Raw genomic sequence first — 19,789 nt, forward strand, 5'->3', positions numbered from 1 at the left:
TTATAATTTACAAATACTGAAAAAAAATTATTAAAAATCCTCTTATAGTTAAAATATTTCTTTGGAGCTGCCCATTTTCAGTGGCAAGGTTTGAAATATTAACTTGTATTTTGCCAATTAGTTTGCCTCATAGAACTGATTTCGTTTTGTATTTCAACTAAACTCTAAAAACTAACCGACATCTGACCAAGCTTGGTTTCAGTTGAGCTTAAGTTTTCTATAAAAACAATAAATCTTAACTTAACTTAATTTTCTTCCTCCTTTTAAATTGCGCTGCGAAATACGAGGGTTGTTTGAAAAGTGCGTGCAAAGTTGACACTACTGGCACGTATCGAGGTTATAATTAGTTAGTAGTATCTCTTGGAAGAACACACACCAAGTGTTCCATTTCTTTGTGTTTGTCATTCGTTTGAATCGAGGAAGTCGATGGATTTTCCTTTTCAATCACGACAATGCACCGGCTCACGTCTCAACGTTGTGGTCGAAAAATTAATGAAACTAGAATTCCAACTCGTTTCATATCCCCCCTATTCTTTAGATTTAGCTCCTTCGGATTACTCGGACTACTATTTGTTCCCCAATTTGAAGAATTGGTTGGAGGGGAAAATTTTTTATTCAAACGAAGAGGTGATTGCAGAAACGAATGGCTATTTTGTAGACTTGGACAAATCCTATTATTCGGAAGGGGTCAACATACTAGAACAGCGTTGGACGAAGTGTATAAGCCTAAAAGGGAACTGTAAGGAAAAATAAAAAAAGGTATACCCGACAAAATTAAGTAGTTTTTAGTTAGGATTTTTCAAACGACCCTCGCATATTATTCATTCGTTCTTTAGCTCTGGAATCGCCTCGGGCTTCATTGGCATTGACTATACTTTTGAAATAGTCCCAGAGAAAGAAGTCCAGCGGTGACAAGCCGCAAGATTTCGCCGGCCATTTGTTTCCGTTGTTTCGGGCCCTTTGTTCGCAAGAGAGTCATTGCTTCATTTGCTGTATATCAAGTGGAATCGTTTTATTCTAATTCAGGTCCTCAAAAGTTTGTTGTCATATCACCGAAATAGCGTTAACGGTATCAATTTCGAAGAAGTACTTTCCGATGACTCCTTCAGTGCCTCGTCCTGGGTGCACAGCTGTTTTTTGAAGGAGTGCGGCAGTTTGGCTTTGTTAGCGTATCCGTTTAGGTGAAAATGCACATGATAAATGCCATTCTTGCAGAACGACCATTGGCTCACTTTTATGCATTGGTCAACTGAGTATCGCCCCATGACTAAATTCTCCAAAGCCTGTAATAGAAATTAAAATGTCTGAAAAAAATAACATATCGCAAATAATTACTGCTACAGATCTGCACGATGCAGCATAAATAAGCAATCGTGGCTTGTAAATAATGCTTCGAAACATCTTTAAGAGCTACAATTAATGCTACAATAGGCACTACACTTTGTTTTATTTTGAAACTAGCAAACCCCGCCCGCTTCGCTGGGCACATTAAAATAGAATAGATATGGTTTAGAACAGAAAAGATATGGTTTTCATATTATTTATTTCTTTATTCTTTATTCCAGCGCTTTGGCATACACAATATTTTTTGTTTTTCTATTTGTTTTTGAGTAAATAATATATATAATGCTGTTGGCTTCCCAACACGTGAACAGCCAACGTTTAGTTGACCATGGGTGAATACTGGTTCTTCTAAATTCATCCCGCATATTTCTAAAGTTCGCCCTTGTGATTTATTGATAGTTATTGCAAATGTTAAGCGAATGGGTAGTTGCAAACGCTTGAATTCAAATGGCAATTCAGGTGGAATCATTGGAATTCTCGGTATTAGAACGTCTTCATTTGATGCCAATATTGTACATACACAACCAAAGGTTACCCGGGTCCACGTTTTGACCTATATCTCGAGATCCCAGTCACGGAGCGGCATGAAAAATACTCAGAACTAAAGCATTCACCAACAGCTTCCATTTGATACCCATATTGTACATACACATTCTAGGCTCCACGTTTTGGTCTCTATCTCGAGACCCTAGTCATGGAGCGGCATGAAAAATACTCTGAACTAAAGCATTCACCAACAGCTTCCATTTGATATCCATATTGTACATACACATTCTAGGCTCCACGTTTTGGTCTCTATCTCGAGACCCTAGTCACGGAGCGGCATGAAAAATACTCTGAACTAAAGCATTCACCAACAGCTTCCATTTGATACCCATATTGTACATACACATTCTAGGCCCCACGTTTTGGTCTCTATCTCGAGACCCTAGTCACGGAGCGGCATGAAAAATACTCTGAACTAAAGCATTCATCAACAGCTTCCATTTGATACCCATATTGTACATACACATTCTAGGCTCCACGTTTTGGTCTCTATCTCGAGACCCTAGTCACGGAGCGGCATGAAAAATACTCTGAACTAAAGCATTCACCAACAGCTTCCATTTTATACCCATATTGTACATACACATCCCCAGGTTACCCGGGTCCACGTTTTGACCTATATCTCGAGACGGTATCTACCAATAGGTATCCCAACTATACGGAAACCATCTTCAATACCTCCTTAACAATGTGTGTAAGTTTGGTTTAATTCGGTTTAAAGACACGACGGGTCCACGTTTTGGCATATATTTCGAGACCCTAGTCATCAATAGGTATGAAAATTACCCCGTATCAAAGCACTTATCAACAGCTTCCATTTGATATCCATATTGTACAAACATATTCTAGGGTCCACGTTTTGGTCTCTATCTCGAGACCCTAGTCACGGAGCGGATGGAAATACTCTGAACTAAAGCATTCACCAACAGCTTCCATTTGATACCCATATTGTACATACACATCCCCAGGTTACCCGGGTCCACGTTTTGACCTATATCTCGAGACCGTATCTACCAATAGGTATCCAAACTATACGGAAACCATCTTCAATACCTCCTTAACAATGTGTGTAAGTTTGGTTTAATTCGGTTTAAAGACACGACGGGTCCACGTTTTGGCATATATTTCGAGACCCTAGTCATCAATAGGTATGAAAATTACCCCGTATCAAAGCACTTATCAACAGCTTTCATTTGATACCCATATTGTACATACACAACCAAAGGTTACCCGGGTCCACGTTTTGACCATTTTCCCGGCAATTATTCGAATTTTTCTCACCTTTAGAACCTTCCCAAGACCTCCACGAATAATTCAAGACCAAGATAAGATAAATCCGTTCAGCCATTCTCGAGTTATAAGCGAACATAGGGACAGATTTTCACATTTATATATATAGATTGATAAAAAATTAATTAAATTTGATTTAAAAAAACTCGCCTATCTCCAATTTGGAACAAATTTTGACTTTTCCATTCCTATCCATCGGCACCTAAAAAAATTTCTTAACCCAGAAAATTGTTTAATTGCGAAAATGCAGTAAACCGTTGTTGTAGTTGTTATAAAAAACAACATTCTTGTCAGAAACGTTTGTTGATAAACACTTCGCATCTTGCAACTTGCTAAACACCAATTTCAGCCCGCCACTTTCCGCTTTCACGCATTCTCTCTTTTTAACCTCTTCTCTCCCAGCTCATTGTTTAGAGAAGTGACCAAATAGATTGCATATTTCCATTTAGTATCCACATGGCCAAATGCGTTCCACACACCCAAGCGGGCCGTACTTGGGCAGATTAGCAGCCACTCTCCACAAACGTGTCAGCTGAATGTGCTCCACTGGAGCTTACCAACAACCATCAGTTTGCGTACGAACCTTGCCAGGGGCGGTTGATATTTGAGAAAGCACAACGCTTTCAAGTGCGCGACTACAATATTGCAAAAAGGGGAGCGCAGGAAAAATGCTAATACATACATGTATATGTATGTACAAGTAGTAAATTAGTTATTTAAATTGTTTTGTGACTTGTGGTTTATGTAATCGTATGTTACATAAAGTTTTCTAGCAACAGAAAAAACAAATGCAGCGCTTAAATCTAATTATGTGAGAATGCCTGTACAATGCCCGTGTTATTCAATAAAATTGTTTACAAATTTTTCGCTTTTCTTACCATCGCCGTGTGAGTGCTGTGAAAACCTCACCAAGTGGTTGGTCTAACGCATTTGATGCATTCAATTTAGTGAATTTGTCTATTAAATGGTTTGATTAAGTGGAAATTTGTGGTGCTGAAAGTTTTTCTAACACATTGCTATCTGTCTGCCACTGTGAAATTGCCTGGGCACACGAAGATAATAGGAAAAGCAGTAGCAGCTGCTATGTCTGTGGCTGTGTATCTGTTGCTGTCATCTAGCTGTTGTAAATCGATTATTCGCTTGTGTAGCGGTAACGTTGTACTACTTCGTAAGTGATAAACTTTATGTTTTTTATTTTAACAAAGATATGCTATTTTTTAAATGAATTTTTTAAAAGAAAAAAGTGTGCAAAAAGTTGTGAAAAGTTTAATACAATTTACACTCCGTTAACTCGCAATCGTGTTAGGTGTTTTGCAGATGTTTGTTGTGTTGAGCGTGTTTCACCTGAGACTAAGATGACCAGATGCCATTTATTTTTGTAAACTATAGGATTGTGGATGAGATCAAGCATTTTCATAATATGTTTAAACAATTTTAACGCGTTGTTGACTATAAATATCAAAGATGACATAAAAAAGGTTCCGTCTAGGAATTATTAAAAGTTTAAACTCATCGAAAAATTTCTTGCTTTACCCTCAAACTATGTACATATTGCATTCAAGTTTGAAAATATTCAGCAAACTAGTATAACAATATAAAACAATATTTTGGTATAGTAGTAATAGTATTCGTTTTTATTGGGGCGAGGTAGCCGTCCATAAAAGTAATGAGGTGTTAGAAGGCAGAATAAAACTTTAGAGCATTTCATCTATAATATAACATAGATTATACACCTAAATACATTATTTCCCTCTACGGAAATATTGCAAAACTACTTATACATGAATTGAACTACAAATTGCTCCCACATACGTATTCGCCATATTTGAAAATGTTTGCCTGTAAGAAATTTCGCTCGAATGAAGAGGCTATCGCTCAAACTGAGGCCTTTTTTGAGGCAAAAGATACATCGTTCTACAAAATCAGTATTGAAATGTTAGAGGGAATGATTGTGTTGTTCTTGATGGAAATTACGTTGATAAATAAAGCTAAATTTCAACAAAAAACGTGTTTTCTTTGTTAGGCCCGGGGCTTTTCTTACTTAGCGGTCAAAGCAATGTACACTTTTTTATAGCGCAAAGTACTTCGGATGGTTTTAATCTCCCATTATTGTCAATTGTATTCAAACGTGGCACTAATCTTGCTAATAGCATTTTGATTCCAAATATAATACTTATGGAAAACTGAACCCACTGATTTGCTTGAAAAGCTCTGAATCTCTTCAAATACCTACAACTTCATTCGTCAATCGCCCAATATCATATTGTCGATTTTATCGAACTTTTCTGGTGAAGTCGCTACGGTCGGGCGACCAGAATGTCGGGGTTATTTGAGCTAATACGTCCGCACTACGACCCCATACGAAATGTAAACCTGTGATTGATAATTTCAGTCGATGGTGGAGAGCCTCCATAATACTTTCCAATAAGTGTTTTGAATCAAAAGTGGTGCCTAATGAGCACAAGAAGCTCACTCTTACCGATTCATCCTAATATATACATACATACATATGTATGTATAAACTTTGTATATTTTTCTCATGCCATGAAATACAATACTTTATATTTGCTTTCTAATATTTGACGCGTTTGATAGCCAACCACTTTTCATATCTCCAGAAATCGATAACTAAAAATATCTCACTTTCAGGGCATAATAATTACAGCTCAAATGCATTCTGGAATTTTTGTCTTCATATACAAGAGCAATTAAATATGTGTTTTAAGAGCTAACAACATTAATCTTTTGTTTGCGTGAAAGAAATAACGAGAACGTATTTTCTTACCCTTTCTTATCAAGTGCAAATTTCTTTATGACCGTTGATGATTTACAGACCAATTTAATGTATATATGAGTAATAAGGTTTGGAAGAGTTCAAAGCGGAATGAACCTAAGTTGCCGTAAACTGGGCGATAGCAAAACACAAAATTCTAAACAAAAAATGCTAAAGAAGAAAAAGCTTAACTGCGAGCCATAACTCAAGCAATTCTCGTTATTTGCATACGTATATGCATTTATATGGAGTAAATAATAGACATAAACGAAAAAAAAATTGATTCGCCTTATATAAATTCTGAATATAAACAAGAGATTGATAAAATGTGAAATGAATAAATCAGGGAACAAAGAGTTTATTAACATATTCTCCTATTATTTTTATATATGTACAATATCATACATATGTATATAAATATGTATGCAGGTATTCGACATTCATTTTTAATCATAAATATGTATAAAAATATTTGTGCTTTATTTGTTTGGATGATAAATATAAAAATATTTGTGTTTTATTTGTTTTGATGTCGTCTGGTTACCTGCCGCGCATTTGAATTAAAATCGCTACATGCATCTCTCGCATGTAAAATGAGAGGCATTCCCTTTGCAAGCGCTATCCAGCTTGCATGTGGCGCACAAACATTTGACAAGCGGCTTTATGGGCGCTCTCTCATTTGCGCTCTCTACAATTTTTACTTCTTCGCCTGCATCTTCATATGTATGAAGTAAAGTGGAGCAACAGTGGAGCTGAAGAGCATATCGTAAATTATGTGTGCTGTTGTCTTGCTAAATGCCTATATATATATATATGTATATACGTAAATCCGTACATACACACCTACAAATACTTTTTAAACTCACCTACACTGTTAAATTCGCGACTGGCGCAAGGTTATCTTTATAGTGCAACCGTGATCTTCACACGAACTACACGAAACTTAAACAATTCGGTTACAATGCAATAATTAGGCGTAAAGGTAGAATTTTTTTTTAATATGTAATAAATGTTTTATACCGCAATAAATTAATTTTGTTTAGTCAGATATTTAGCTCATTATATATACAAACATCGCAACTTTACTTTTTATAAAAAAAAATTGAATTTGTTAGAAATCAGAATACCCTTTATAAGTAGAAGCTTACGGGATCTATCAAAATATTTTTCTAAATGCTCACAGTTTTCACACAAATACATATGTATGTAACTTAAAGTCTGCCTGCCTATGTAGGAATGTAAGCATAGTAATCGCTCGATTATGAACACACTCAATACTCAAATATATGAACATCCATACAGGCGAATAAAGATATCATAAGCAAACTTTGTACAAGAGCTTCCATCTGTTATCTGAACATTATTATTAAATCAATTTAAAACAACAAAACAAAATTATTATTCCCTTACGCAAATATGAAAGGGACACGACATTATACAGAAAACTCAAGTAGCCCTCTGTAGCAATCTGTAGCTCTTATAGCTGAATTACGCGCAGAAATAAAAGAGTTCTTAGAAAAAAATTAAATATTATTTTATTTTTCCAATTTAATATGTTCTCCATCAATCCCAATGCATTGATTATACACCTATCGCCCACAAATTTTAATTATAAATTAAATAAAAAAAGTATTATAAAAAAACCTTCAAATAGGCGGAAAAAGGCGGAAATTGCCGACTTCATTTGATTATCACCGGCAATTTTTTTCTAGCAGCTCATTTTCCATTCTTGAAAATATATATAATATAAATCTAGAACTACTTCACTCGGCCTATAGGGATGGTTGTTTAATATTTCACGGACATAATTGTATAGGGTAGTCATTGCGTTGCTTCCTTTAGGCTTCTTTAAAATTTAGGGCCGTGACGATAAATTGTTCCTCACTTAAAAGTGCTCACTGACTTTTGTTTTCTCAGCAATCCGTTCAATAAAAATTTTCAATTACGAAACTACGGCAACGAACGAGAAATTTATTTGAAAACTACCATTTGAACTCAAATTGACTTAATTAGTTATAAAATTTTAAACGTAATATCAACTGATGTATGTAAAGGGTGTTTTTTTACAAAGATAACACAAAACAGAAATAATATTGGAATGATTTTTTTTTATTGCCATCTGGTAGATAATTTCAAGGTATTTATTTTTTTAAATATGATATCCGGCAAATGTAAGTCTAACGCGGTTACGAGTCACCTGGCTTATTCGATCAGTCTTATAAATCAATTGCTAATCGCGTTGTGTGGTAAGTCTTCTTGGAACCAAATCCAACCAGCCAGCATAGCTCGATAGCACTCGCCATTTACCGTAAGAAATGTGAACACAGCTTGCCATTCGTCCAAAATGCGCTCGCTCTTTCTTTGAGTACACCATACCACTTTTACGCAACAATTTTTCCCTTGCAAAAATCTCGACAAATATGTGGAATACTTATATACGAAACGAAACTCAGATTTCTTTAAAGTTTACGTTTTCTTCATGACTGAATGTAAATTATTTTTCCAGCGCCATCTCAAAGGTTAGTGAACCAAAGGTTATTGAAGCCCACCATCAACCAACTGATTGGACCTTATCAGTATGGCTTTAGACCTGGAAAGTCCACCGTCGACCAGATATTCACAATACGCTATGTCTTGGAAAAGGAGAATCGGCGCACACCATATTTTCGTCGACTTCAAAACTGCATTCGACAGTACGAAAAGGAGTTACCTGTATGCCGCGTTGTCTGAATTTGGTATCCCCACAAAACTAATACGGCTATGCAAGATGACGTTGCTCAACACCCCAAACGAGGTCTCAGACAGGGTGATTCGCAGTCGTGTGACTTCTTTAAGCTGATATTGGAGAGGATCGTGCGAGCCGCAGAACTTAATCGCTCAGGCCTAATTTTTTATAAGATATTGAGGTCGTCGGTCTTAATAACCACACTGTTAGTTCTACCCTTTTCAAAGTATATAAAGAAGCAAAGCGAATGGGCCTGGTGATGGACGAGGACAAAACGAGGCGCACTCGCGTATCGGCATCAACGTCACTGTTGACAGTTATAATTTGTAAGGTTGTAAAAAACTTCGTTCGATAACAATGTCAGACTTGAAATGTAACGTAGAATCTATCTTGCCAACAAGTGCTACTTTGGACTAAGTAGGCAATTGAGTAGTAAAGTCCTCTCTCGAGCAAAGCTAACACTCTACAAGGCTCCCATCATGCCCGTCGTAACGTATGGCGCAGAGGCGTATACAATGACAACATCCGATGAAGCGACGCTTGGAGTGTTCGAGAGAAAGATTCTGCGTAAGATTTTTGGACCTTTGCACGTTGGCAACGACGAATATCGCAGGCGATGGAACGATGAGCTATATGAGTTTTACGACGACATAGACATAGCGAATAAAGATTCAGCGACCCTGCTGGATAGGTCATGTCGTCCGAATGGATACAAACGTTCCGGTTTTGAAAGTATTCGATGCGGTACCAGCTGGTGGTAGCAGAGAGAAAGAAGGAGAAGGCCTCCTCTGCGTTTACAATCCATATTTCTTTTACATGTTCCGCATTAAAAAATAGACCCGTTCTGTTTGTAAATCACTTTCTATCATGAAAATCATATTTATTTCTTTTTCAAACAATTTTTCAAATTTTTTCAAAATTCAGTTGCACTGAATAACATTTCACAACGACAGCCTTGGCGTTAAAAGCGTGTCGTCACGGTCACAAATTTACTTTTTTCTTTCTCCTCCGAACTCGTAGTTCATGGCAGATTTCAATGTATGATTTTATGTCATACAAAATTGTAGTATTAAGAGTTGAACCCAAGGAAGATGTAAACATCGTCTGCACAGGGAGTGAAAATTAAGTGCAAGCGACGCCCATCATTACTGTATGCGCTGCTGAAGTTTCGCCGTTTTTTATTAAAAACAAAAAAAAAAAACAAATTGTTTGATAATGTGCTGTGTTCGGGAAATGCTGTAGTTTAATATAAATAAACTAAATCACCTAAATCACCCAGCATTTCATGTTTAGTTGTTTTGTTTGTTTATTGTTAAATCTCCAGCGTATGAATAATTATTCATGGATTATAATCCATGAAAAGGCATTAGTTCCCATAAGTGACTGGCTACTGTACTCCTACGTCTATCCCCTTTGGCCAGCGTTGGCTACACACAAATCTACTACTATGGATTTATCAAGCAGCGATGATTAGCAGTTGATTGCGCTAAACGAGTAAATATTTTGATCTTTGATCGACCTCAATAAATATGTTCCCTGAACCTCTGTCTGCTTTGTTTGCATGCTCGTACAATTGTAGAGTCTGTTAAAAAATATGGGCTTATAAATTTAATTAAAAACACAAGTGAGAGTTTTATAAAATTAGTGATCGAAAACTGATTTCCGGCGTATGGCCTCAGAGACCATTTGAGGCGCGTCTGTTTCATCAATTGTTGACTAGTTTTTGGAGCATTTGAAGCTATATATCACGAATGCTATTGTTATTGTTGTTTTTGTTGTTGTAGCAGCATAAACATTCTTCATACATGTAAGGGAAAAGTTACTAGAGTGGCAGCCATTGGCCGCACATAAATCCAGGTCGTTCCGGTAACGTCGAACCGATTGTTGTGGGAAAGAGAATGTTGTTGTTGATGTTGGTTGCTAAAACAATGTTTTGTGTGAAAAACGTACATCGGTACCTGCCGACGTCGGCCCGTAGGTAGCTGCACCGTGGGGTAAGGTGCTTAAAAGCACAGCGGATCAAATGCGTTGATCAGCGCACCAAAAATGCTTAAGGCATTTATGGTACCAATTGGTAGTGCGGAATGGACGCACTAACCACCTTGTTGTCTACGAGGCCCCTTCTACTTAAAAGCAATATTTTCAACAAAAAATGTGAGCTATCACACCAAAAAAAGTGTAAAGATATGGTAAGCCAAAACTCTGCTTTTTTTCTGCCGCAGCCAAAATTAAACCCAACTGAACTTTTGTAGCCGAACACGAGCGAAACCGAGTTCGAAGTTCGGTCACTCTCTAGTAACCTCAGTTGCTTGAGTCACTTTACTACAGCCCTGGACATCGACACAGGAAACTATCTTTTTTCAACGGAACTTGTGGGCATAGTCTATGGTTAGATCATCGCCTCAATAACAGAAAAAAAATCATCGAAGTATAATACAATAAATATTATTGTTTAATATGAATAAAAAATATGTGCGCTTGATTAATAGAGGTTCATAGTTCACTAAATGGTAATAATGTTTGTATATTCTGTTTCAGAGATTTGCATTAATGAATTTTTTTTCTGAAATTATGCTCGTATCAAAAAACAATAAAATGAATTAAGTCCAAGTTTACTCGTAATACATATAAAAAATATTTATAATAACTTATTTTAATTAAAAAATGTATTGTCTCAACCGATATCAAGATAGTGAGCTAGTACCTATAACCAATTATAAATTTGTCTCAAGGAGAGGGTTTAAGTAATTTGTCAACTTTCAGTCTCTAAATATTCATTTAGTCATATTCAAATATGCCATTCAGGCACTAAAACCAAATGTTGCCCAATATATTGCACCCACTCTCTTTGGACCCACCCCGGCGAAACAGCATCATTTTTGGGCTTACCATTAGATGAGATGGACGATGACGACCTGTGACTACACCGTATTCGCTAGAACTTGAAAAACCTGTGCCAGTTAATATATATACTTTTAGAACCTCTGTTTCAGTGCAAAATAAACAAATAACACACGGGCTGAAAAGCCCCGGGGCTAACACATATTTGGCACTAATTTTATTGCATTCACCTCTTTTCAGTTAGTATTAACCTTAGAAAGACAGCTATTAAAATGCTGATGATATTCTATTCAGTAGTTCGTGAGTTATTGTGCTATAGTGACGCTACCTTTGTTATTTCCAAAACAATGGATCAAAAAGAATTGTGTGTATTAATACCGTTCAAGCGAAGCAATGGCTTGAAAAGTGTTATGGGGACTCTGCTCCATCAGAAACAACAATAAAATGATGGTATGCTGACTTCAAGCGAGGTCGTAGAGACACCAATGATGCACAACGCAGTGGACACCCAAATGAAGCGGTAACACCAGAAAACATCAAAAAAGTGCACAAAATCGTTGGAAATGCTCAAAAAGTAAAGTTGCGTCTGCCGTCATAAAGATATCAAAAGAACGTGTTGACTTTATATTGCATGAACATTTGACTAAGAGAAAGTTCTGTTCTAAGTGGGCGCCGCGTTTGCTCACTGTTTTATTCATCAAGACGACGTACCGTGTCACAAGACAATCAAAATCATGGCAAAATTACATGAATTGAACTTCAAATTGCTCATATATCTACCGGTAGAAATTTTCGTTTGAATGAAGAGGTTATCGCTCAAACTGAGGCCTATTTTGGGGCAAAAGATAAATCGTTCTACAAAAGAAACGTGTTTTCTCTGTTAGGCCCGGGACTTTTCCGGCCATGTGTTATGTAATGATAACCTCCAAATTAAACATCTCAAAGGCCGCCTAATCTGATGTTGACGAAGCTTATTTGTAAGGTTTTATAACGAGTGGTTTTTGTCTGTATAGAGGTAGCTTTTCTTTTCAATTAAGCAACATTAAGTCTAGAGAATCACTTGTTCCCATAAGCGACTTTCCGTTGAATTTTTTAAATAAACAGCAAGACGCAGTTTAATCTCTGCGTTGCAATTTAGTACATGTACTCCTAGAATGAGCTGGCTGCTAAAGCTTGGAGAAGAAATATAAAAATTTGGGCCTTCGTAATATGTATGTATGTATGTATTACGAAAAGGCCATTACGCACTGCGACCTGAGTTGATCTATTGTATCTGTGTATGTTGTTGTTGTTGTTGTAGCAATTCATCAATTCCTGCTGGTACGGGGTAGTCACCAGTAGTCATTGCCTATATCATTTAACGGTAATCCCAAGAAACATTCCGTTTCGACTGGGTGGGTTCAAAAAGAAGTTGGGTGTTATGTGAAGGCATGTGAGACAGCTGAATAACTTCGTTTGCTATGGATGGTGGTTGGGCTCCGAAGTTAATAAGTTGGTAAGAGATTTGCAATAAATGTGGTTTAAGGCCTGTCTATATACTATTAAATGTAGTTGAAGAGATGCCCCCTGAAGGCTCTGAGAGGTGGATCAGCCTCAAGTAAGCGCATGCAGGTGTAGTTCTTGCGCTAGCAGCCAAGAGAGAATTGCTTGCTGAGCTTATTCTATTTAAGGAACTATGGAGATGTTATCGAGGAAATATCACGTGATTGTTTTGGAGCGTCTTCCTTTGCGTATCACTAGTGTCAGGCGACCAAATGGGCCCTGCATAATCTGAACCGGTGGGTCAAATGGTTTAACCCTTTGCGGTCATATGCCTTTTTTACATTTCTTGTCGTATGTCTACTCTCAGCCACCACAGCTAGGAAAAATACTAGTTTTGTACTTTATTTATTTATAGAATTAATAAATCTTGTTAATCCTACATAATCTTACAAGCTACCTATCACGGTTCTTTGAATGCAAATTAATTCCGACCAGTACGACACCCATGTCCAAATTTAATGCGACCGCAGAGGGCTAAATGTCGTGAGCAACATTTCCTTCTCTTTGCTCGAAGTACTACGGGCTAGCGATTTAAGGACTTAGTTGTCATTCTCATGGCAGCCGATTCTACGTTACCGGAATGAATCGGGTTTTTCCCGACCAAAGACTGCCGCCCCAGTAAACTAAGGCTGTCTAGTGTACCGTATCCCACCCTCCCGGGCCTAGTTGCGGTTGTATGAGCCGAGAAAGAGAGCAAACTATCTTAGGTGACAGTTAATAGTTTGTGATTGTTTACAGTCGGAATGTGTCGTGGACTTAATACTTTGAACATGTGTGCATGTACTTATACATATAACGGGTGATTTTTTAGCTATTATCTTTTTAAACAGTTGGTGTAAACAGCTGACGCACGTTCTGCGTTTTGTGTCACTGTCAAACATCTTCAGTTTGGTCTATAATTTAACCGTGAATCGTCTTACAAACGAACAACGCTTGCAAATCATTGAATTTTATTATAAAAATCCGTCTTCTGTTAAGAAAATTTATCGCGCGCTTCTTCCATTCCAGTAATGAGCCACATTTTCACCTCAGTGCATTCGTCAATAAGCAGAATTGCCGCATTTGGGCGAATGATAATCTAAGAGTGATTGATTGCCGAAAAACCAATGCACCCACAAAGAGTGACTGTTTGGTGCGGTTTATAGGCCGGCGGTATCATTGGGCCGTATTTTTTCCAAAATGAGGCCGGTCAGGCAGTTACTGTGAATAGTGTTCGCTATCGTGAGATGATAACGAACTTTTTATGGCTCGAATTGGAAGATATGGATGTGGACGATATGTGGCTTCAGCTGGTTTCAGCAAGACGGTGCCACATGCCACACAGCACGCGTAATAATGGACTTGTTGAGAGGCGAGTTCGGTGAAAATTTTATTTCACGTTCGGGACCTGTCAATTGGCCGCCCAGATCGTGCGATATAACGCCTTTAGATTATTTTTTGTGGGGCTATCTTAAAGCTCATGTCTATTAAGACAAGCCTGCTTCAAATAACGCATTGGAAGACAACATTAAAGCATTTATATGTGATATACCGGCCGAAACATTGGAAAGTTTATGCCAAAATTGGACTAAGCGGATGGATCATTTGAAGCGCAATCGCGGTCAACATTTGCATGAAATAATCTTCAAGCATTAAATTATATGGACATAAAAAATATATGGATAAAAATTTCATGCATTTTTTTGAATTTTACGTGCTTTTTTGAAAAACTTTCCTATAGCTCTTAAAAAATCACACTTTACTAGCGAGATCGAACAAAAGACTTAGTACATAAATATTTATTATCTTAGCCCTTAAAGTTGTTTCATAATTGCTATTCCAAACCTCCAAAGTTGTCCATTTATGCACTGCGGCAATTTAATATCAACTGATTTCCAAAAAAAAAAAACTGATTTCCAATAAAGCAGAATTCTGGGGTGGTCGTAATAAATATTTAATACTTAAACTATTTGTCGACCACCTCGATATACGTATGTATGCACATACATATCTTATGTGGTGAATTGGAGTCAGATATATTATTAATTTATTGAAATTGTGTATCTTTAAAAAATTGTTTTCCACACTTCATTTTGCCTCAACATACTGATCTGATATCTCTCGTTGAAATCGCATTGAATCCAGACAGGCATTGTTCTTGCTTTGAAAAAAAAAAAAACATGCGCACTTCAAATGTCAGAGGTGAAATAAAAACAAACATTTAACAGTAAATAGAGTACGTTTGCACTTTGCACGTTGAATAAAACTGTGAAACGATTTTCTATTTCATACTTTTTATGCCCTTTTTCCGTTGCCTTTTCATATTGGCGCCATTTATACTGCTGCGGAAAATGAAAAAGTCTATTTGTATGTATGTCTATATGAACGTATGTATATATATGCATATCTATATTTCCTGTTGCATTAAATCGATTGTGATTGTTTGCAGTGAAATTCAAAGGAATTGCAGTGAACGCGTAGACAGACAAGCATTTCAGTAGGTTGAAATGTTTTGAAATTTTCAAGATAATAAATAGATGGCCTTACAATTGCAAGAAAACAAAAAACATAAAATTTTCTGATCATTGAATTGAACTCACATGTTTAATCTTAATTGTACATACATACATATGTACGTTCTACCCTGCGTCAATTCCAAACTAAAATGGAACATTGACTGCAATCTAATAATAATTGACTGATTTAAAGTAATTTACTGATAAGTAGAGATTATATTTAAATGTTTTTGTTTTTTATTTGACGTACTTTGGTCGTTATTTTTTAGTGCCGATGATTCATTTGTAAAAAGTTTTTATATTTTAGAAAAAAGATAAATAGAAAAATATGAGTGTGAAATGCTTGAAAAGCTGGTAGGAATTTTACCCGGGATTTATTTATGACAACTGCAACGGAAAATTCAGATATAAAAATCGGGCAACAGAAGCTGAGGGTACACTTCAGATAGAGTGCGAACAATTACTTGTACTATTTAGTGGCGACTCCAGTGATAAATGCGAAGACGAAGAGGCCGTACAAATAAATAGCTACTAAGTTTACTTGGCTGCCGCCGTGGCTGATGCGGGATTATCACCCGGAGGGAACTGATTCGAAACTCAGCGACGGCTTGAAACATCAGATTACAGGGTTCGGCACTCGAAGTGTAACCAACTTCAGACCGCTCGTACTGTCTTTTAGTTAGCTAAATGACAGTCCAGAGTATTATTTACAAGCGCCCGAAAGCATTTTGCCGAGTAAACGCGAAAAAAGAAAACCAGTAATGGATTTCAAACGTATATTTTGCTGGAAAATCACAACCAGCGATTGTTCGTGAGCTCGAGCACCTTAAAGTAAATAAAGTTTTTGTTTATCGCACCATTACTCGTTACAACGATATTGGTAGCATCGCAAAAAGTCATGGAGGTGGTAATCAAAAGACTGCAACGTCACGTGACATGGTTCAAAAAATTAAGAAGCGACTTGAGCGAAATCCCCGACGAAGTGCCAATCAAATGACGAGAGAATTGAAAATATCTGACCGTAGCATCCGCCACATACTGAAAAATGATCTCAAAGTCAAGCCTTACAAAATCCAAAAGACGCATGATCTCACACCAAAGCAGTAACAAGTCAGACTTTTTCAAATTGAGCAATTCGTAAACTCCCAAAACGATAGGATTTATTTGTCCGACCGTTCATACGAGAATTTGAGTCATCGATTGGCCACCAGGAGGCAGCACCCGCCATGGGCGGCCGTTTTCATCAAGCTTGGCGTCAAGGTAAATGCGAAATATTATCGGGAAAGTAGCCGTGGGCAGACAAACATTTCGGTGGCAGACCATGGACGTTTCAACAGTACTCGGCACCGTCTCACAAAGCTCGAGTGAACCAAGAATGGCCGAAAAACAGCGTTCTGAACTTCATAACGTCCACACAATGGCTCTCAAAGTCATCAGACGCGAGAGCGATGGATTATTCTCTTTGCGTCGTTTTGGTGAGCAAGGTCCGAACTCAAAGATTCACCAGTCTCGAGACGCTAAAAAAAGCCATTGTTCGGGAGTGTGCTAAAATGCCTGGAAGTCACATTCGGGCCGCTTGTGATTAGTTTCTAGACCATCTCAAGGCCATAGTCAAGGCAAAAGGTGGACATATCGAGAAAAAGTAAAATGACACGGTGTGACAAAAAAAAAAATTAAATATACTTTTATGGAGACCTAGCACGATTTGTGGCTATAGAAAAACTAAAAAAAAATGGTATAGGAGAAATTTCCAATACACCCCCAAAATCTCATTTTATGGCCATAAAACCGTTTTTCAGTAGGTTGATGTGAACAATCCCTCCAAACTTCGCCAATTTCCATTCGATTTCGAATTTGTTTTTTTATTTCGAAAGAACAAAAACAAGCCTTTTTGACAGTGTGTTGACATTTTTTCTGAAATGACAACTGACGACACTGTAGACGGAAGTATTCGGAATTTTTTTATTTTTTCTCTATTTTTTCAACTTTGACATAATTTTTGCGATATTATCCGATATTGAGGATGTTTTTTAGTAGACTACTGTTAAAGTGAATTTAATTCTGCGTCGAATGAGCTATATTTGACTGTAATTGAATTAAAATTCATAGAGTTGTGCGAGTTGTGCGAGTTTTAAGATTTTATTTTTTTTACTAATTTTATAGCAAGTGTCAGTATAAACACATCATCAGTACGAAACAGTACAGGTTTAAAATTTTAAAAGATGTCGGGAAAAACTAATCTTCATTTCAAAAATGTTTGCTAGACCTGCTCCGTTTATAAGAGTCATCACAATTTTAGGGATCCTCAGATTCGAAAACTCATGGGAGATGAGAAATTTACGAGTAAGCTCAGTGCAGTGGAAAGATGGGCATGGGAAAGTTTTAAATCATTGTCTGAGAAGTTCCTTGGAAATAAAAAGAGCTCTGATTATGTTGAAGTCGTCAAAGAGTTTTTGAGTGCGTACGAAAAAATGGAATGCAATATGTCCATCAAGATATACTTTCTGCACTCACATTTGAATTTTTTCCCGGAAAACCTGGGCCAGATGAGCGATGAACAGGGTGAAAGATTTCACCAGGAGATAGGAGTCATCGAAAAACGTTTTCAAGGGAAGAACTCCATCAACATGCTTGCTGATTACTGTTGGTCCTTGAAACGTAAAACAAGTGATGACTCTTATAAACGGAGCAGGTCTAGCAAACATTTTTGAAATGAAGATTACTATATATAGTAAATGCCATGCAATTCTCAACCAGATTATAAAATTAATTTTTATTTATTTATGTTATATATTTATTTATTAATTTTATTTAAAAAAAAATCATTCCAACAATATTTCTGCTTGGCATTAAAATTTTAAGTTCTAAAGCTCTTAAAAAAATTCCCTCGGATATATAGTTTTGTTTATTCTAAAGTTTTATTTATTCTAATGCCAATCGGTTCGTAGCAGGCAATGGTAAAGCACCGAGTGTATTGCTGCGTCGCAATGGCTACGAACTATCAGCTGCACGGTGCTGGCGTTAAACTGCAGCCCTTCCCTGTACGCACACCACAACTTGGAGGAAAAAAACGGTCAAGTACCTATTAAAGGATGCACGCGCCAATAATAATCTGCTTTTATATATGTATAAAAGGGGATGTACGTTTCTATGTTTGTGTATTTGTGTGTTTCGTATGGGCTCCAAAATCACTGATCGGGTTTGGTGATACATATTTTGGTGCATTTTATAGTTGACCCAAGTTATGATATGAAAAGTTTGTTTGAGCCCGCTAGGTGGTGCCAGAGTCCCAGATTTGCAAAAATTTTATTTACAGCCCGATTTGATTCTTATTCAGAATGTATAAAATATAAAATAATATTTTTTAATATTTAATCATGATCATAATCCGCCTTCAGTAACGAGATTTCTTTTAGGTACCTTTTATTAATTTCCTTTTTACACACAACTTTCGTATATCCAAAGCTCACGATGTGCCTGATTTTTTTCGAATAGCCAAACTTTGTACTCCAAAACCTGCAAAACGTACTGTAAATATATACATAAAAACATACATAAATGCAAGAGATGTATAATTTTTTCGATTTGTAATTATTTTCAGGACTCAAAAAAGGACATTCAAATAGTCATCCTCAACAAATAAGCACCACTCGATTGCTTGAGTAAAATCTCGAAATTTTCGGGACTTAAAAAGACATTGAAATTGACATCACTAGTACAAAGTAATTATTTGCTTAAAATCGCGGGATTTAAAATATATATTAAAATTGGCATCCCTAATAAATATGTACAATTCGGTGGATACTGCTATGACTGATCATGAAATTTTTATATTAACTATCCTGTCGAATTTTTGAATTCCTTAGAATTACGAGGAATACCACTCAAAATTTGTGCGCTTATATGATACACATGTAAATACATAGTTCTTCTCCCCAACATAAGTCCACCTCGTTTATGTAAAGGAAATAGATTTGATATAAAAAAATGTTGCCCAAATTTATCGAAGCGAAAATTCTTAATGATGATCGCCATCAAAACGGCATTTGAAATGAAGCGCCACGGGTAGTTTCCTGCTCGTCTTGTTTTCTCTATAACAATAAACAAAATATAAAAGCAATCATTACAAGTTTATGGATTAAACCTCGAAAACTCGTGTTTTTCGCTTGCTGTCTAGTTTCAAAAGATTTATTCATGTTTACTGAAGTGCAAAAACAAAAAATACTTATATAT

The 19,789-nt window shown here is 36.7% G+C and overlaps 1 protein-coding gene and 1 long non-coding RNA gene across 13 annotated transcripts in view; one reads left to right on the top strand and one right to left on the bottom strand.

Annotated features, from left to right (window-relative positions):
• Window positions 1-117: 117 nt before the first annotated feature.
• Window positions 118-19,072, bottom strand: LOC129239614 (uncharacterized). The gene is made up of 2 exons (XR_008581866.1): window positions 18,977-19,072; window positions 118-1,283 (listed from the first exon to the last, which is right to left on the bottom strand). It is a non-coding gene; the product is annotated as an uncharacterized LOC129239614 (long non-coding RNA).
• The window catches only part of LOC129239612 (protein retinal degeneration B), a 64,425-nt gene continuing 48,400 nt past the window's right edge, over window positions 3,765-19,789 (top strand). For 11 of the 12 annotated variants that reach the window (XM_054875254.1, XM_054875247.1, XM_054875249.1 and 8 more), the window contains exon 1: window positions 3,765-4,348. The gene's annotated coding sequence lies outside the window, so the exon portion shown is untranslated. The remainder of the gene's footprint in view (window positions 4,349-19,789) is intronic. The other variant, XM_054875243.1, reaches the window with a different exon arrangement.

The sequence above is a fragment of the Anastrepha obliqua genome, chromosome 2 (genome assembly GCF_027943255.1).
Source record: "Anastrepha obliqua isolate idAnaObli1 chromosome 2, idAnaObli1_1.0, whole genome shotgun sequence".
Classification (NCBI taxonomy): domain Eukaryota; kingdom Metazoa; phylum Arthropoda; class Insecta; order Diptera; family Tephritidae; genus Anastrepha; species Anastrepha obliqua.